The 20,865-nt window shown below is 40.2% G+C and overlaps 1 protein-coding gene across 7 annotated transcripts in view; it reads left to right on the forward strand.

Annotated features, from left to right (window-relative positions):
• The first annotated feature begins 820 nt into the window (after window positions 1–820).
• INSC (INSC spindle orientation adaptor protein) overlaps window positions 821–20,865 on the forward strand; it is a 128,415-nt gene continuing 108,370 nt past the window's right edge. For 2 of the 7 annotated variants that reach the window (XM_015864117.2, XM_032445035.1), the window contains exons 1-3: window positions 9,731–9,872; window positions 12,178–12,301; window positions 13,748–13,812. The gene's annotated coding sequence lies outside the window, so the exon portion shown is untranslated. Of the gene's footprint in view, window positions 5,172–5,198; window positions 5,552–6,136; window positions 6,208–9,730; window positions 9,873–12,177; window positions 12,302–13,291; window positions 13,813–20,865 lie in introns of those variants that run through there. The other 5 variants (XM_015864118.2, XM_015864119.2, XM_032445034.1 and 2 more) reach the window with 5 other exon arrangements.

The raw sequence follows: 20,865 nt of genomic DNA on the forward strand, positions 1-20,865 counted from the left end.
TGAGACACATCTGAGGCTCCTTCACATGTAGTTTCCAACCCTATAAATTGCAGAGCCATCAGGAGTTTGTCGATTGCTTTGATTGACTTTCTGAAAATCCAGAAGAAATTGCTTCAATTTATTTTTTTTTTAATGCTGTTCTTGATAACATTACCTACAACTGTCAACTCTCAAAGATACCCCAAACAAAGAAAAGACCCACAGAACCAAACAGCAACAATATGCACCCTCCTAGTCCCTGAACCCAATTTAATCTGTGTGCAAGTAAAGTCTTTGTGATGGGGACTTTGCAAGGAAAGGTAAAGAAGGAAGAAATTTCTGAGAAATAACTGTCTGAGGGTAATTTCTTGAAGACTGTCTTCCCATCACTGTAGATTCTGGGGGGAGTTTATTTTGCAGAATTGATAGGGTTTTTTGTTTGTTTGTTTGTTTTAAGAGTACAAATACAGACAAGCATGATGTGAGCCTAAGGCAGGTCCTGATTTCCACCTGGTCTTCTCCCTGAGCTGATGGGAGGTAGAAAGGCACCATCTTGTGGCCAGTGAACAAGCACAGTGAGGAGCTGCAGGAGCCCTCTCCTCTGAAATACACACATGCTTCTGCTTTTGTCTTTGTGGTGAGTGCAGCTCCCAGTGGGACACAGGCCAGGTGAGCAGGGGTGGCCTTGGGCTGGTGCCATGAAGCAGCCTGCTTGCTCACCTCCCAGAGCCCTGTGGGAAAGGGGACAGCAGTAGGGTGTTGTAGGCTCCCAGGGTATCATGGGTCCCCAGGGCCACTGTGCAGGGCTGTGGCTCCACACAGGGTGTCGGGGAGGTGTGGGTGAGCTGCTACAGGGTCTGGATGAGAGGTATGTGAGGTCCAAATGATGACAGAAGCTCCAACATCAATATATCTCCTGATGGACCTTTTCAGCTGCCAAAATGGCTGCAGGAGCTATAGCTGTTCAGCCATGTGCTCTTTGCCAAGTGGCAGATGTCTTCCTGTTCCTAGATCCAGCTGAGATTTTGGTTCATGATCATGCACCAGGACATAGCTGCGCGCACTAATAGAGCATCATTTTGAAAGAACCCAAGTGAATTTACTGTGGCTCTTTCCATATATTTAGATCTATTTTTCCTCCTCTTAGTGGAATTCATCTTCCTGAAAGCTTTCATCATCTGCAGTGTGAGAAGGGAGAACAGCTAATGCTATTGCTTCCAACACCAAGCACTGCCAAAAGCAACTGTTAGTAAGCAGTAGTAAATTTTGGTATCTACTGTCTAAACCAGCACTACCATGTATAATTAGCAGATTGAACATCCTTCCAAGGTGGGTAGTTTAGCTATGCTAGAGAATTTGGGCCTTGCATTTGTCTGTATTGAACAGTGTCAGAGCTATCTCAGAACACCTGAGCACTTCAAGCATTTCAAGCTTGTTTTCACATATGTTGAGCACTGGCAATTGTGGTCCAAGTTGGTTTTGCTCGTTACTTGTGACAATTAATTGAACCCTTCCCATCTGCTGGGTGGGGTCTACATGGCACATAAATTTTCTTCCTCTTTACTGTTCTAATAGACACCACATCCTTCCTTTAGTCTGCACAGAACTGACCTTTACTTAGGATGTTCCTTTTCAAATTCTCTTTTGCAGAAAACGCCCACAGATCCTAGTACTTTTTTTTTTTTTTTTTTTCCAGCAAGTATTAATTTCAGTTTCTAAATTTTGCCAAACTTTGCAGTACATTTTCCAGGATCTTTCAATCCATCCTTAGAGTTATAAAATGGCTTGCAACAATTCTCCTTTCTTTTCTTGGCTTTTATCACAATTGTTGTTTTGCACCAATTACCTCTTTGGCTGGGGCCGAACTGTGATCCCAGCTAACTCATTAGTGTCACCTCCAGAAAGGCAAATGTTGTCTTTAAATATCTGAATGTGTACCTTTGGGCAAGCGTTTTTCCTCTGTATCTGAGAAAATACTCTTAGATCCCACACAGTGTTTTGTTACAAAGATGTTGGCTGCCCACCAAAGAAGATTACACTTGTAGTAGTCTGCCTTTTCTATTTACTTCTGTTGTGTCACAATTCTTCTTTTCAATGGCTTTTCCTAATAGTATCTTGTCACATTAGCATATGAAGCAATTTGGCATTGCATTCACCTATTCAGTCTTCTCCAAGGAGACTAAATGACAGGGGAGTGTGGCTGTCTGGAGGTGATGATCACTTATGGTGGAGTCATGGGCACAACATTCTTGAGTAGCTGCCAGCAAGGTTGTCTTGGGTGACTGCTCCCAGGATTACAATCTGAGTGCTTGAGAAGCCAGGATGTCTCCTCCTCCTCCTCCTTCCCTCCAAGGACCTCGACTGCCTCCACCTCAGTAGAGCCCACTGACCTCTATTCACTGCACAATTATCTGCCCTAAGTGTGGCTTTGCTGAGCTCATACATCATGATTTCAAGCAGCCTTTTTGTTATTGTTTGTTTTTTTTTTTTTCTTTTTAAAAACCCAGTCATTTGCTTAATTTTTGTTCGCTGTCTTTCAGGCCACTTCTGCTCCATAGAAGAATGTTCACCTTATGGCTATTTATACACTCTAGCATCTTCATAGCTTTGCAAACAATCTGGAACTCCAAATCAACAATATGGACAGCATTAATTTGCCCATTACTCTGCTGACATGCTTGAAAGGCTGTTATAGGTCTCCACTGTCATAGAGGGAGCCAATTATTCTAATTAGCATGTCCCTAAATAGTTACATAGATAGTTTGTAATTCCATTTTTAGCTCATGATATAACCATGTTTTTGGATTGAACGAACATCATAGTTATTAGTGGGTAGAACTGGCCTGCTTTTACAAATGAATCCCAAGCAAGCACATCACAGTGTTGGTGTAATGACTTTTCTCTGTAAATACTGGCATTTAATCTATGGAAAAGTCCCAGTGGCTTTTTAGCACTTTGTAAGTCCTCCAAGACACTTCTGAGTAAGTTTCTAAGCAAGGTTTGTACTCTTAGTTAACACAGATCATTTCCTCCAAAGCTGGAAAGTTCTTCCATATCATTTTATAGTTAAATATACTAAGTGTTAAATCAGTTATAAAAATAAGTATTGAATTATGTTCCTAATATAATGCAAGCAGAGAATCAAATGGAAAACAGAAACAGATCTCAATGCTGGAGTTGAAGAGATAAAATGAAAACCATCCACTTACGGAATTGACTTCTGAAAGATGATGGAATAGCACCTTAAAATAACAGCACTGAGACCTGTAGCATGGGTAACTAAAGCCCCTCACGCTGCACCCTATCTCTTGGAAACACAAGTAGCTGGAGGGGCCCACCCACAGAAAGAGCAGCCTAGGCAGCCACAAGGGTACCAAGACCTTTCTCATACCAGTATCCCTCCTCTTTTAAAGTTTTATTATCTGAGTGTTCCCTATGTTTGCCAAAAATATGTTTTACGTGTGCCACTGTAATGATACAGCAGGTGGGATCTGAAGTAGAGCCCCTCTAAACTGTGCAAAGAAAACTCCTTTCTCCTGGAGGCTGCAGGATCTCTATCTATGGACATCAGCCTTTTTTTTATGCACACATTCCCCCCTCCCATGTTTTAATCTCCTCTAATCAGAAATCCAGCCTCTCATTTTGTGCACTTGGTGCTTTTTGCTGCATACAATTTGATGATCTTATTTAACTTATTGTAATTAGGTCACATCATACATGTCTCACAGTTCACTTCTTCCTCCAGATAGGAATACCCATTTCCTATAATTTAAGTGACATTTCCCAACTGATAACAGTATTCACAGATGACCCCAAATTGATGAGAATATTCTCTGCATCTCTAAGGCCCACACACGCTGCCAGGGAAGCATAAAGCACCTGTAATGTCTATGAGAATTCACACTAACATTTTCATGTTTTTGCTTCAGCCTCGGGTAAAAAATATATCTGGCAAGAAGAGAGGGGAAGGCTTCCCACTTTCTGTTTTAGTAAGTTTTTATTAACTGTGTGGAAATTCTAACTATAAATATGCTCAAGAAAGGGAGAGGCTTGTAAATGCAACTTCCAGATGCTAGAGGGCGTAGGAGACACAGAAAGTCTCCGGAGTAGCAGTTAAAAGAGGTTCGGGTGAGATATTTGCAGCAACATTCGGTTCTTGAAAAGGATGCTTGCTAATGTTCATGCTGATTCTGCTGTCTTTCTGAAGAGAACAAGCCAGAAAGCAGAAGTAGCTTTCTAGATTTTTGTTAGTTTTGCAGATAGTCTAAAAAAACCCAACAATTATTTATAGGGCTATTGGTCTAAATGAAGATATTAATACATGCTCCCAATTTTTATTTTTACTTTTACCAGAGCAGTTTAGTAATGAGGGTATGTTCTGAAAGAGCTCCTATCATTAGCCATCAAAACAGAGAGCTACTACTGACATTTAATGAAAAAGGTGAAAGGTAAATTCCTGGGCATAGCGGTATTTTCAGTGAGGAGAAGAACTAAAGGCTTCAGACTTGTCTGTCTGGTTTAGTCAAAATATTCAGTAATGTTTCTTCATCTCTACACAGAATTTCTGTGCTAGTGAAAATCCTGCTGTGTTTGGTGTTGCAGTCTACAAACCTACTAGTATAATACCTGCGTGAGGGGGGTTCTGGTAGATGCTGTGCAGAACAGACCAAGATTTTTTCTGTTAGCATCTTGACAGAGTTCACAGGGCTTACCCTAAATGTGTCAGAGGACAGGGCCACCATAGTTGCTCCTTAGAAAACCTCTACAAATAGCAGAATGTTTTGTTATCAGTTCAAAGTAATGCAGCAAGAGACCTGAGCTTCCCAAACCTGTAAAGGAGAGAAGATGTACATATTGATAAGTTTATGTTGGGTTTCTCTAGTCAGTTGATGCCCCTCAAACCAAATGTATTGTCAGTTCATAGGACTCCAATATTAAAGGGAAGGATTCCCTTCAGCCACTGTGGACTCCTTCTTTTTCTCCAGATTTTATGCTCGAGGCCAGGTATAGATGCTGAATGACAGAAAGATATTCTAGTAAACAAAACAGGACAGGTGGAGTAATGAAACTCTACTGAATTATTCATCGGGTCCTGAATGATGCAGAGAGAATTATTACAGTGAACAATCACCCCCGATGAGAGGAGCAGTGCAAGGAACAGCCCTGCAGTACAACTGACTTGTCTTCCCCAGGTAGGCGTCTGCAGAGTGAATACCTTGTATAAATGAACTGGAACAGCCATACTTGGTAGCTGTCCTTTGCTTGTCTAGAAATGATCAATATAATTCCAAAATCAGTTTAGCTTGTGCTACTGAGCCACAGACATCAAACTAAAAGCACATTCAAGTGCTTTGCTAAAAAGCAATTGAGTTCTTTGCATATTTATAGAGAAGCATACCTTCAGGATTGCTGGCTCAAACCTGATGATGCCTTCTAATAAATGTCACAGGTAAGGAAAGGAACAAAAAAATACATCCAAGAACCAGTGCATTCCAATGAGTAATTTTGACCTCTGAAGCATTTTCCCAGCTTGCCTTTGGAAGTTGAGAAATTGTACAACCTCATCACAATGGTAGGTATCTGGAGGTACAGTACTTCTACTGCTGTTAAGGTTTTTAATAATTATTAGTAGTGTACTAATGTACAGGGTAGGGAAGTTAAAGAAGGGTGCCCAGCACAGGCAGAGCAGCTGGGGTAGACAAGGTTATGATGGTAAGGTCAGCCATATCAATAAAACTAAACTCACCTTGGAAGCAGTGGGGAGAGAGCTGTGCTCTCATTTCATATTTGTTCTGGGCCTGGATGTGGTGGTGATGAGTGCTATAAGGTTAAAGATCAAAACAGAGGGAGAGAGCACAGGCTTTGAGAAATACACAATACAGTGAGGGAGAAGGAGTCATAAAACAATGTTCCTTGTGTGCCACTTGTACTGGGTATTCAATATGGCAGACAATAGAAGTGGGTAAGTTGGGGTAGCATTTGAATTGTGCAATAACAAGACAGGGGAAAACTTGAGTGTTCCAGCTTCCCTGCACATGACTTTGTATCTTAAGGGATGTTGTGGGTTTTTGTTATTTTTTTTCACATCGCATTAATATTAAATACAAGTATATAGTAACATCCAGATTAATTCAACCTGACTGGAATTCCATTTTAGATGCCTGGCTTCCTTCTGATGGTTGTTACTGCTGAGAGCTGTCATACTACATGAAATTCCCTGAGAACAAGGTACAGATGTCACTGCCATAAAATGCCCCAAAAAGTTAGATTTATTAACCTTTCGTGCTTTTAAAAATATTATTTACATTTTTTTCCCCATATTTTTAAATGGAAAGAAAACTTATTAGGAAGCCTTGTAACCCTATATGAAAATTTAATAAAATAATCTGATACTCTGGCATAAGAAGCTAAAAGGCTATTTGCTTTGCAACTGGATACTAAGCACATGGCCATCAGAGAAAGCGACTCTTTCCTTTAAAGCATTTTTCTTCCTGGTAATAATTTCCAGAAAGACTGATAGATGGTTAGTCCTAAAAATGCAGGGTTTAGTTTAGTACACTAGCATTAACTTCATGTGGTAGAAGACTGCTGTCTTTGCATTTTCTGCAGCAGATGTGCACACCACCTTTGATGTCTCCTTTTGATGAGACTATTGCTAGGCAGAGTCGTGGGAAATTTCTAGTGTTGTTTCCTTGGAATGTATGTGTTTGTGGATTGCCACTGCCACAGACCTCCTCCTTGAACGCAGATATCTGCAGTACCCGGGTTTGGCATCTTATTCTGTGAATTCAACTCCTAAAAGATCATTTCTAAGGAGCTTCACTGAGAGCAGTGATGGAAAACTATTTATTCTAAATAGTTACTTACTCGTGACTTCTTCTGCCCAACAGGCTTGCTATTTTTGACTTGATTTTCTGTCTCATCTATGTCTAAATGGCTGAAATAGGATGATTACTTACTGCTTCTCTGAACTTTTGACACTTGCTGGCAGTTTTCTGTGTGTTATTCCCTATCCAGCAGATGTTTCTGCACATGAGCAGCCCAGCCATTCAGCTTATTTTATTTGGATGACAAAGCCTTAATTTTGTCTTCTGGTGGAAGGCTTTTGAGAGTGGAGACAGCCTGTTTTTTTGGGTGTGTGTGGAAGGACTCCAGTGGTTTCGGCATTCTTGCATGATTGGACCCATGATATCCAAGTGCTGCATTATCATGGACCTCACTAGAGGCTGTGTGACTCTTTTAGCATTTCTCCAGCCTGCTTTGGGTGCACTGTGTTCTCAGAAGGCCGTGACTCGAGTTCATGGAAGTCCCATGTGAGCAGCCTTTGAGGTTACTGACATTCTTGAGCCTGGGCTTGAAAAATGCTGCCTTGTGTTTTAAGCTCAAATTCAAATCTATTCTTCCCAGTGAGATATATATGAAGAATATTATACTCTGCTTAAGTCTGGCTGGTGGTATTTCCAAAAAAAAAAACAAACAAAAAACCAACCAACAAAAAAACACAACAACAACAACAAAAAAGTAAACACAAAAACCAACCCCCCAAACTGACTATCCTGTTAAAACCCCGTTTAAACTCTTTGTTTGGGGCCACAGTTCTTGTAAGAGTGGGAAGAACATGTAGAAACGTAGCCTTGTCCTCCATGCTGTTTGTAGGTCAGGGTGTCATGAGAGAAGTGAAAAGCTGGGTTTCCCCTCACAGCAGTGACTTTATCCGTTGCTTGTACAAGAAATGTGACATTACTAAGTTGCTGGAATAAGTACATACAGAAGGTAGAAAAGGAGAAAGGAATTTTTCTTTCTGTTTTCTTGTTAGAAGACGAGCAAACTAATGCTTCAGTCATGTAGGGACTTTCCCATGTGCTTTACCTTAGGCACTATCAATAGCTCCATTGCTGTATGGGCACAACAGAGCAAGGCTAGGAAGGGAGAGAGAATACATGTAAATGAGAATATACCAAGCAGAAAATGGGAAGAAATAATCCGGAATGGACTCAGATCCAAACTTTAAATTAAAAGGAGGAAGATAATTTTACTTCTTCCTTCTTTTAAGTTTTTGGGAGTCCAGTTCTGGCTATGTATCAGATGAAGCAAGAAATGTGCCCTGATGTTAACAGAATTTATACCTTTTATTTTGAACTTAAGGATGAGATCAAGGAGAGAGAGGAAAAAAAGAAGAAAGAAATAGAAGCACAGCAGAAAAGATTTTTTTTTGCTGTGTGAATGCAATTGCAGGGTGCAACCACATCCGGTAGACAGGAAAAAAACAATGTGATGGTACCATTAGCAGTGCTAAGGAGTGCTGGTGCAGAAGCCAGTGCATGCTGACCAGTCTGAGTGCTTACAATGAGCACAATTAATACTGTATTCTTAGGAAGGTAGTGGAATTTGCAATGCATCCAAAAAACAACTAGACCATTTTTCAGGTCCTGATTATTTCCTAATGAACTGCTTGACCTCAAGGCCTCTAGCAGGCATGAAATTCTGCTTTTGCAGAGCCTCTTAGAATAGTTCCATTCAAATCCAGACATAATTACACCTCTCCTCACAATATCACATTTCAAATATCCTCCCAGTAATCAGAATTGCTGCAGTGTGTGAGGAGTGAAGAGCTCCTTTATCCATACAGCAGAAAGCATTTGAGCTGTTATGAGCTAAAGGAGGTTTATAATGGGACAGACTAATAGAAAAGGCTTTGAGGCATCATCACATTCACAGAAAGGCACGAGCAAATTTGAGTCTGTCAGAGAGCTACAATGCCGTGCCTTTACCAGGAAAAGCTCAGATGGAGATTGAGCAAGAAATAACAAGAATCCCCTGAAAATTACACTGCAATAAAGTTGTATGTATTAGTTGGTTCTTGTGGTTTTAATCTTCTAACTTGCTCTGTTTTTTCCTATTCAAGGCTGATTTCTCTTGGCAATTTTACATTTCAGAGAGTTCCCACCAGTAGAACTTTAAATGTGTAGCAGACAGAATGACTCTCACACTCACAGGTAGGATAGGGAATACGATTTGTTTGGATACAGTGTGAACTGGTCAGGTAGCAACACTGTCTATGGAAATCTCTCTGGTTCTGGCTGTGACTGTTAATAATTTTTCCTTATTGGCAGTAGCCCCTCAGTTTTGTGTTTCCCCTTGATGAGGAGGAGAAATACTGACCTCTTCCAATTTGAATTTTGTGCCAGTACATTGTTTATTACCAATGGGATGCTTTTTTCACCTGGGCAGTATGTAACATAGGAGCGAGCCTGAAGAAAGTTTCAGTCTGCAATACTGTGTTTTTCTGCAACATTCAGAGCTCTGCCTTCCAGAATGGAATAGGAAAGTTTGTCAGCCATAGTCTTATAGACTGTTATAGGGATGTTCACTTCACAATTAGGGATAAGACTTATTCAACAGCTGTGTAAATAGGAAAGGCTACAAAATTGTGGTGTTTCATGGATAACGAGTTCGTGCATCTAGTGGAGGGAGACTGCTAAATCTAGAGGAAAAATGAGTTTTGTTAGTTCTGCTGCTCATACAATTTGCAGTTTGCAGGTTCTCTTTGATGGGAGTGGCATTCATGGCACAGAAGTGAGTTTTCTCAAGAACTAGCCATTTTTTCCAATTAAAAGCAGCTAGTTGTGGTGATTTGATTGTGGAACAGAAAGTGGCTTGTATGGGAAACTGGTAATCACAGCCTGAACCTTTGATTAATCAGCTGAGGCAAGTGTTGGGTCAGCTGTGGGAGCACAGGTGAGAGTAATTTAGCTGTGCTCTTGAAATGGAGCTTGACTCCATTTCCTCTAGACCCTACTGAAGGGCTGACCACCGCTAGGGCAGCTCTTGGAGATTTCTCCTCGGTGGAGATTGTCTTGGTGGTTCCCAGCAGACCAAAGGCTTTCATACGGGTAAGTTTTTCTTGTAAACAAACTTTTGGGTATTTACAACTACTATCTCTCCATTATTGTCACCGTACATGGGTGCACAGAAAGAAACAAATAGCACAGCTAGAAGAAGAGCCTGAGGTCACAGTCAAGTGGCACATTGTTGTACTGCATTCACCTTTGTGCATCCCAGCCCAATTGAGGGAAAGGTGACTTATGTGTCTGTTGCCATCAATACAAAGAAAGATACCCACACAGTGAGTATGTACTCTTGAAAATGGAGGAAGTAAGTGCTGAAATAGCCTGCAAAGTCTGAGGTCTGTAACCATACGCAGAAACAAAATGAGCTGGCTTGACTGAAACCCTGTAATTTCCTAGATTACTAGTTTGCAAAGATACAGTTTAGTACAAAGTGAGGGCTGCTAACTGTAAGAAGTAAGATGTCATGCAACACATATTGATTTGTCTAATTACACATAGAACTTATTTAAAGCAGAGACCAGTCTGCTTCAAAGCTTAGATCAAAAAAAAGATAGTAGCTGTGTGTCTGCCTGCCTGCATTTACTGTTGGAAGCACTGAATTCCCACAAGTGGGATCATTTAGTATGTTTTAAAATGCATAAGAAGAAATCTACTTCCAGATACTAAATCTTTTTAACTTTGATAAAGTGCAGGTGATCCCAGGTCATGTCTGTGGTGGTATCAAAGTAGCATTTGACATAATGGGCAGTTTTTTATATCACCAGTGTCAGTAGTAGCTCAAGGAGAATAATGGGGATTTGCTGAACACCAAGGACTTTGGCTGATGGCTGCTCTGTGGAAAGGGCTCTAAAGGGTGAAGTGGGTGAACCGGAGCTGTTGTGCCTTGGAAGCTGGTCATGGGCCTTTTTCCTGTCTCAATTGGTCTCTGCAAGTCATGGGGTCTGGAGAAATTTGGTTTCTTACAAACCCACTAATGGGAAGCAGTGAATGACATGCTCTCCTGGTGCAATTTTTCCCCAGCTTTCATTAACCTCTGTATAGATATTATTTTAATTAAAATAATCTTGACAGCACCTATGAAAAAGCAGTGGGGGCTGCAATGGCAATTAAATGTGTTGTCAAAAATGACAAGTGGCCTGGTGTGACTGGTAGGAAATTAATGCTCTGACCAATAATGGAACAGTAATCTTAATCCAGAGCTTTTTGCCTCTCAGGAACTCCTTGAAATGGATGGATTTTGGAGATCAGGCATTTTTAGAACAAGGCAGTAAAGCAATAGGTACCATAAAGCATCTCTGTTTCAGAAGACAATGTCATACTGGTGAAATGGTGGCTGACAGCCAGCCAGAATGAAATGTGGCGCTAATTGGACATTAATACTGCTGTATGTGCAAAGCCCTGACTTTTACTAAACTTAAATATCAGAAAAATTGGAAGAAATTTTCAATATTAGGCTTTGGAAGTGGAGCTTAACAATGATCTGCACTAGTGCCTATTGTCTGTTTTGGATTGTCTGCTGTAGAGAGAAGGCATGGAAATTCACTTGAGTAGAATTAGCTTGGCCCACTGTCGGAAACCATGAGAATTAAAGGGTGGGATCAGAGCATCATAGAATCACAGAATGGCACACGCTGGAGGGGACCTTAAACCCACCCTTTTCCAACCCTGGCCATAGGTAGGGTTAACACCAACTAGATCAGGCTGTCTGGGGCCCCATCAAACCTGGCCTGGAGTGCCTCCAGTGATGGGGCATTTACAGCTTCTCTGAGCTTTAACACCAGTGCTTCTGAGTAAAGAACTTGTGTCTAACAGCTAACAATCTCCCCTCTTTTAGTTTAAAGCTATTATTCCTCTTTGTCCTATCACTAGAAGACTGTAAAAAGCCAGTCCCCTTCCTGCTTCTAGAGCTTCCTTCAAGCTTGGAGGGTAAGCTGCAATGAGGTCTCCCTGGAGCCTTCTCCAAACAAAACAATCCCAACTCCCTCTGCCTTTCTTCATAGGAAAGATACTCCAGCCCTCTGATCTTCTTCATGGCCCTTCTATTGCTGGCTAGGGAAACCTGCATCATAACACGCTCAAGGTGCTTCAAAGGGGTAGTCCTGTCCATCCTTTCCTTGCCCTGCTGAAGCATTAGTTGCCTGTCATCCTTGCTGACAGCGTATATAGGATTACAGTGTTCCCCCATCTACACAGTTTCTTTCTCTCTCTATTTAATCCCTGAAATTAAAACATATCACTTCATTCAGTCACAGCCACATCCTGCAAGAGCTGTGATTTGAAGGAGATAATAAGTAGCAAGATGTTCAAGAAATAACTTATTTCTCACTTGTTTTGCCATAATGCCCAGCAGAGTAAAAAGACTGGATCCTGTTATGCCAGAGACTGTTACAGAATGCAACGTGAGAGATTTTGTGTCCCAAGGCCATTTGCACCATAAAGAAACTTGAAACATCAGAGCCAAAAAGCAACATGTAAGTAAGGAGAACAAGGGGGACAGGGAGTGCTTCTTTTCTTCTCTGTTAGAAAGGCACTGTTCGTTCCTCACCACTCCCAGATTTACTGTTACAGTTAACTAATGTCTTCCAGTGAATCCGAATGAAGGTTCTGAACTAAAGAATGGTGGCTAGCAGGGCCAACTTACTTCATGGGCTAACTCAAAAAGAGCTTTCTACACCTAGAAAGTAGTGTGGGAGATAGACTGGCAGTCAGCAGTGGCTGGAATAGCCCTAAGATTGACCAGAGGGACAGAGCATTGACTTGGTAAGCAGGAACAGGAGACAGGGACTTAGAGCTATGAGGAGGACTAAAAAGAGGGGTCAGTATGAAATGCAATGGGACAGCAAGTGAAAGACATCAAAGAGACAATGATGGGGGCAGAATAAAAAGCAATAACAGAATAAAAAGGCAAAAGGTGAGGAAGCTGAGTGCAGAGAGAAGCAGAAGCAGCAGCGACAAAAGTTCTGGGTTATCGAACTGGATGCAGCTGCTTCTCTCTGTGAGCAAGATTTCATGTTTGGGGAGCTGAAGGGGTCAGTAAAGTTGTACACTGTGTTTCTGTGTCAACTTCCAGTCTGAATGTACACAGGAAATGGCCATACGTTCTTACTGATTTTTTTATACAAATATTTTTGTACAAATATATATATATATATATATATATATATATATATATACAAATAATTTTATACAAATAATTTCCAAGGTCTTTCCATACTTTAGAGAATAATAGGTTTATAGAGTTTGTTTAGTCAGCAATGGGCAAGATGTGAAGTACTTCTAAGGAAACACCTGTGCTGAAAAAAATGAGCAATGCATCAGGCGTAGCATGGGTGGTAAAACAAAAGTTTAGCTTCCTCTGTAAAATCATTAACCTTTTAAAACTCAAATAGTTTCATTAAAAGAAACAAGCCTATGTGTTTAACCACAAATCTGTTGTTGTTTCACTGACAACAGTGCTAATGAAAACAAAGTTTTTCACAACTTTGTTCCAGTAAACCACATCTGGATTTTTAACCTCACTGGAAGTTTTTATTGTGCTTCAGACTGTAATGTAATGCAATTGTTATTTATCTCCACATTTTCCAGTTCCTCTTCTGTGGGCAGTTTTCTGCTTAACAGAGTCTTTAATTAAATTCCTCCTGCAGTTTACCACTACAAAAATTGAAATCCTCACCACAGATCTGTAGAAATGTTTCCACTTGCATTGGGAGACAAAAATAGAAGAATTCCATGTCTTTTTGGACAGACGCCTAGCTGAAACTATGCAGGGTTTGACTGACAAGAGGATGTAGTCTGTGCTGAGAGCACTTTCTTTAAGGTCCCTTTTAGTCTTCAGGAACACTTAAGTAGATGAATGAAGAGAGCGTTTATGTGAGTTTCCCTTCGTTCTTGTTAACTTTGCCTATTTTCTTTGGTAGCTTTTGTCTCCTGCAACAAAATCTTTTCAGCTCTTCAGGCTTACTGAATATGTAATCACAAACTGGTAAGTTTACTTCAGGAGTTTTGTACTGAAATGGCATTCTGTTCTTTTGTGTACAGCTGTGGTAGAGGAATAAAACCCCATTGTGTAGCTGAGTATAAGAATTATTAAATGTGCAGTATTTGCCAGGGCTATAACTGTAGAGTATAGTCTTTTGGTGGTGAATAAATGCGTTTAACACACAGCTCAGCCTGTGAATGCAGCGGGGAGACTTTACATGAGTAAGTTCTGAATTATTCTGCATCTGAGTGAGCTCTCCCCACTGTGCTGCACAGCACATTATCCGTTTCCTGGGGAGTGTGGACGGGAGCTTACAAAGCACAGAAGGTAATTGGCTGCTTCAGCTGAAAAAGGAGAAAAAGCATATTTGTTGGTATATACAGAAGGAAAATGGGAACAATACTAATTATTGTCAGGTGACAGCTTTCATTCATAGTCTCCAAGTTGTCTGTGGGATTAGATCTGTACTGACACCCTGCACAGGCAATGAGTGTGTTAATGTGGCATTTGGGCAGCCGAGTAACTTTTTTTTTCTGACAAAGCATTTTGAAGCTAGAATTTTTGCGTGCTTTGAATGTAAAAAGGAGGTGAATGTGTAAATGGTAACATACTTTTTCATAATGCTTCTTTCTGCTGTTTGAGGCTCATGTTTCTGTGCATCTCTATTTTATTTGGAAGCCTATCTTCACCATATGTAAGCTGTCCTGTCTCTGAAGTTGGTGGGAAGCAAACATAACTTAAATGTAGGCACTTATTTCTGTATTTCTGAAATTTGCTTTTACTGATGCAAATATTTCCTCTTGGAAAGGAAAAGCTGTTACTGGGATAGATGCTTTCTCTCTGTTGTACATGTGGCAGTTTCTACAGACTGACTGAAAAAAGCTGTAACTGTATATCTGTGCTTTTTTGTTTAAAGTGGTTGACATCCAGATGAGGTGTGGAAGTGTGCTAGCACTGTAAAGGCAGTTGTACCAGGCTTCTCCTAAAATAGGTCCATTTTCATCAAAATATTTTTGTGCTGACATTTCTTTCCTTTGGCTCTTTAACTAAATGCAGTGTGTGGTTTAGAGTCAAACCTGTCACGTGCTTGAGTAAGATAAAATTTCTTTTATTTTTCATAATATAAATACAGTGGGTATCAATAGTCATATCTGGGTTAATATATTCTGAAGATGTATTGTACAATTAAGTTGTATGATGAGTCCCACTGGAACTGATTGACACAGCAGTATAATATTCACAGGAAACATCCGTGCAGTTTCATGTTGCAAGATTCCAGTCCTTTGTGACTTTGCTCTTAAGTTCTCTTCTGAAATTCTACCAAAAAACCTATGCAAATATTGGAGTTGAAACTGTGCTGCACCAGTAGGGGGTGACAAAAATGGCATATTTTATGGATTTGGAAGGTCTGCATGATGGTGTCTAGGGAGACTATTTAAAAGGATGAAGAACATTATAAATTTTGGATGCTTTAATAGCCTCACTAGTTTTTGGTGCTTTTTTTTCCCCCTTCTTTGGCAAAGGTGAAATAAAAACATGTTTCTTCTTTTATACGCTCTTGTACTCTGTCACTTTAAGTCTCTGTTCATGTCATACAAGGTAAAATACATAAAAAAACACTGAAGGAAATGGAGTTAAGACATGAAATGTCTGATGGAGAATATCAGTATTTATAAGCAATCAACTTTTGGGCCATATTTTTTTTCCCCAAAAGCTACAGACGTTGTTCTTTGCTGTCATTACAACCATCTCTTCATGTGCTGATTTTTATTCCCATTCACTGTTTATAGTTTTTTCTGTGCCGAATACATAACATGTCATTTCTGACTGAAAGCTATGGTGATGAAAGAGGAAATACAATAGGCTTGAACGAAATTGCTGAGGAGGAACATACAGGATGGTACTGCTGAGGGAAACTTATTTCTGGTTCTGTGTACAAGTCTTCATATTGACTTAAGAAACACAGGAGAAAACATATTTCTTGAGCTCAGAAAGCAAATATAGTATAGAAAGTCAAAGTTTACTGCAAGTGTAATCAACTAGAGTAGTGTTAGCAGCTGTGTGCCAACTTTCTTTCGCCTCCTGTGTACCTGGCCTAATTAACTCCATTCTTCACTCTTCAATCATCTCCACATGTGGCAATTTGGTCTTAATGGGCTACAGAATGGGTGGCACTGGTCCATTTGAAAATGCCTTGTGCTGCAGAGCAGCTTGTGTAGTCCTGCATAGGGGTCTCTGACAGCCTAGTTGGTGGCAGTGCTATCTAAAAGGAAATGCTTATAGTGAGTATCCATTCTCTGTGATTTCTGGAAGGTTCTCTTTGAATTACTGTGGTGATCGGGTAAAAGCTTGATTGCTTTGGGACAGCTGTACAGAGCACCTGACTCGATGAACTTCTGTTAGGCACTAAGGAAAACATACAGTGGAATAACCTCATCTGAGCTTAGGTACTGTTGTCCTCTTATCCCTTAAGAAAGATTTCTTCTGCAACTGTTCCTTCCTCCTTCACATCCAAGTAGTGATTAATCATAACTTTGGTTAATTGGACTTCTAAACTGAAGCTGCAAATCGAGTGGTTCAGCTGTTTCCTTGATGTTTTGCCTTGTATTTTCTGGACACTTAGTCTAGATCTGTCAGGTCTGATGGGGTGGGGAAGCAGGATGTAGGTGGGCTGCTGAAAGGTGCTGCTCAGCAGATGTCAGAGTAAAAAAAAAAACAAACAAAAAAAACAAACAAACCACCACCACAACAACAAAAAGCCCCAGAAAGGCCTGAGCTTCTGCACGTGAATCTCTACAGGAAGGAAAAGCACCTTGTTCTGTGTACCTAACATATGAGAGTGAGACCTGCAGGCTTGAGGTAAGCTAATACTTGAAAATGTATTGAAAACCGTTTTGTAGGCTTATGACCTTTAAAAGAGATTAGAGCCAGTTATTCATGTGTTTATATCTCTGCCTGTTTACTTGAATAGGTGATCTGTATTAAGTAAGAATAGCATGCAAATAGCTTTTCTCTCCAGGATTTCATAAACATTGTTGAGAGGCAAGTCATGTGTTTGATCACACCTACAGTTCCTCGGAGTACTACATGGAGTTGTGCTGAAGCTCAGGATATTATCCAGAGTGTTACAATTGAAAATGAATTAGAAATTATAAGATCTGGCAGTGTGCAAAAATTCATGGCTAAGCCAAACTTCTCAGATCTCGTCTTTATCATCTTATGATGTTTTTTCTGAGTGCACTTTCGACACCCGTGTATTCCTGTATTGGTCTCGTTAGCATAACAAAGTGGTGCTGCCAAGCAAAGAAGTGATAGTTTGGTAAATCATCTTTGAACTGCTAGGAGTGGTTTGAAGAGCAGGCATTCATCTCTTCAGTTAATCATGCCAAGGGAGAGTTAAAACTTCTTGAGAATGCAAGGCTGTGTTTTTCTTATTTTCTTACTTTAAAAAGTAAAGGATCATCCCTTGTTAACTCTCCTCCCCATATATGTAAAAAGCAATGCATGATGCCTCAATATGAATATTACATGAGTTGCCTTTGATGCTGTGTAAATCAAGCAGAGACATGGCACAAAACCATGTACTCACAGTGTCCTTCCTGCAGGTGAGAAATGATGGCTAGAAGGGAGCCAGGTCTGAAACAAACTGAAATTCAGAAAGTGGCCTGGATATATTTTCACATTTTGCAGGTGCTCTATTTCCAATCAGCAAGGGCCCTGTAAGTAACAACTTTATGTTAGCTGATTTCTGTCCTTAAGGGAAAGCTGCTTGCTTCCTCTCTTCATTTAATTCCTATGCTTCTTTGACCTTCACCTCTGTGACTTGCTCACTGAAATCCTCTTGGGAGGATCAGTGTCAGCTCTAATAAGCCAGCTGTCACTTTACACCAAACAGAAAGTAAATGTTTCATTTGTTAAATGGGCTGGTGGAAAACACTGTCTTTTTCTACCATCTTTGGTTTCCTTCTGTGAAAAAAGGTTTTACCTTTATGTGACTGAAAGTGAGTAAAATGGATTTGATGCTGCAGATCTAAGTGTCTTGAATGAAGACTGTTATGTAAGGCTTTTCTTTTTCTTATTTATCATACTAAAATATGATGGGAGTTACAGCACAGGGCCTGATGGCTAGGAATTTTCTTGCTTTTACACTAGGATAAGGACAGCCTATTTAAGAAGTACAGTGGGAATTTCTCTTCTTTAGGAAGCTGTATAGGAAAGCATGGGGGAAAGTAAGGTCATTGCATAGAGTTTTGTTTACTGACATAGGGCACAGCACTGCCTCTTGTTAGGAGCATTGCAATCAACTCAGCTGCAAGCAGGACAGCTTTTCTCTGCTATGGCTTGTGTTAGGCTTATTCATTGCTCCCCTTACGCTGCTCTTTGTACTGATGAGCATAACCTGTGCCTCTCTACCAACTCATGCAGGTGGGTTAGTTCTAACTAATAAGCTTGGAAGGTATTTGAGAGTGAGTGTTCATGTAGAAGCTGCTACTGGGGGAAGAGAAGGGGGGGGGGGGGGTTATTTCAGCAGCATTTGGAGCACTGTTTTCAAACAGTGTTCAAAAGGAGTGAAATTGATACGCAGCCCTGACCAATTGCCTTCTGTGGAGAGCAGTCTTAAAGAGGAAAATAAGATGCTGGCTTTTCTCTGTGAACCTGAAGAATGTGTAAGTACTATTGTTTCTGTTTTGACTCTATTTCTTTTAGACGAAACCAAACTAATACTGAGTTAAAACAGAAAAGTGTCTATGAGCCCCGTGAGCTCCAACACCATCTGGCTCTGATGTTGCACCCACCTCACTTGTACAGTATGGCCCCTTGGTGATGCTTCTGGGGGTACTGGGCTCCAGTCTCAAGGCAGCTGAGGCATTTCTGGCTCAGTGTGCTTTGAAACTGTCTCTGCAGTAGTACCTCATTCTCTCCTCCTCATGCATAATCCCCTGTGAACTCTTCATGCCTCCCCTCAGCCTCTACTGTACTGGAACCTTTTCCAGCGAAGGCTAAGGAACGGCAGGCTGCTTACTGTCATTTATGTGTGGCAGCTTCAGCTTTACACTGAGGATCAGTCTTCTCACTGGTTGCAGTGCTAGGGGGAGCAGTTTATATGAGAAGGTTAAAAAAAAAACACAAAACAAAGCAAAAAACAACAGGCCACAACAAACCTTTCCCCCCCAAATTAGCTCTTTGCTAACATATTAGTTATCCTGCTGAGATGAGTAGGGTAAGGATCCAGATTGGTCTCAATGAAGTAGAACAGAAAAGAAGCATGCCGGTTATTGTATTGGATATATGAATTACAGCAGAATTTTGTCCAAGCTAATGTCCAAGTTGAAAGGATGTTCCCTCTGTGTAAAGGATTTTGTGCTTTGCTATATTGCAACTGGACAGAAGAGAGGAGTTTGTGGCTTTTTTTGTCAAACATAGTTTAGTTGTCTTTCAGTAATTAGTTTTAAAAGCAAACAAGTGTTGTTTTAGAGATGGAAAATAATACTGTGATTTCAGACTCTTATAAATCTAGTTATAAAAATGATCCTACCCGTAAACTTCTTGAGGTACATAGTATTTTTGCCTTTTTTTCCTGTCATTGCTTTTATGGGATAAGCAGACACCCACCCTGAAGTGTTCAAGAGCAGCATCAGATTTCATGGACAAGTGATTCGCTGTTCTTCCTTTAATAGCAAAAATGTGCTGAGAAATGACCTTGTAATGGGGTGTGATCTAGATAATATTGTTCAACTTAAGAATGTTCTTTTTTCAAGCTTCTTGAGAGTTTCCATGGATAAACACACTGTCTAGACCAAGTATTTGTAAAACGTGCGTTTTCCTAGGCTGAAGTTATTTCACAATCACCGACCTGGTGAAGGTTCTGGGAACCATTTCTGCAGAGAAGCTGGCAAGTCTGCCTAAAAGAGGGACAGGGTAATAGTTTCTAATTAATCAGACTCCGTACTTCCCATTCACCTTGTAACCTTTGCCATTCTGCTCTTGGTTGGCAGCTCTTGTGCCTGCTGGTGATATAATTTCAGTTTTGCTCTCAAATCTTGTAGTTGGTTCTTTTTATTTTATATTTGGATGTGGAGAGATGAAATTATTCATCTCAGGTTAGTTGTTGGTTTATATTTTCAACAGAATTTCATTTGCGGTTGTCACAAGCTGAACACAAAAACTACGTCACAAAATAATAGTAAGTAAACATACTATAAACAAAGCAAAAACATTATTTAACATCGTGAATCTGTGTACGGTTTGCCAAAGGCAGACTGTGCTTTAATGGGCTTTGAAAATAGAAACATTAATCAGATCTATTTCTATGGAAAATAAACGAGGCAACGCTTATCGCATGAATAAATTGTTCGTTTAAAGTATCTTTTCTGTACCATGATTACTTCAAGTACCATTTATGTAATCTCCTAATGAAAGGCCTTTGTAACAGCCTGCACACCAGGTATGGAATGCCTCAAAATTCCCAATTCCTTTCAAAATCAAATGCAGCACCTCAGAAAGGAGAGGAGAAGGAGGGGAATAGAAAGGAGCTGGAATTCATTTCTTTGAATAATAAGAGTGAACTAGCCAGGGGACAGAAGCCTTTTATAAGGGTAATATGTAAAGAGTTTATCACATTGCCTCAAGTTTTCTTTGTTGAAAATATATTTCAAATAACTTAGAGGATTTTTTCCAATTTAAAATACTTTCTCTTGTTCTCTCTCCCTTCCAGCAGCCCTGACACCTCCAAACTGAATTTGCAGGAATAGGTACAGGGGAATAGTCTTGAAGAAAATGAGATATAGATGCTAAAGAGAGAATAAAGCAGCACAAAGGGTGGAACTGACACATTGCACTGCTGTGGAAGTATTCTTGTAGCTTTTGGATTTTATTAACTTGCATGCCTTATTAGTTATTAAATGTACTAAATATAAGCAAGTGTAACTCAAGATTTTGGAGATACAATGTAGAGTAATTTTGTGCCAGATCAATCATCAAGGACTGGTTCATTGCTTGCTCTGGATTTGGTTTCACAAACAAAATGCCCATCAGTGCAGATGATATCATATCTTC

This window comes from Coturnix japonica, chromosome 5 (genome assembly GCF_001577835.2).
Source record: "Coturnix japonica isolate 7356 chromosome 5, Coturnix japonica 2.1, whole genome shotgun sequence".
In the NCBI taxonomy this organism is placed as follows: domain Eukaryota; kingdom Metazoa; phylum Chordata; class Aves; order Galliformes; family Phasianidae; genus Coturnix; species Coturnix japonica.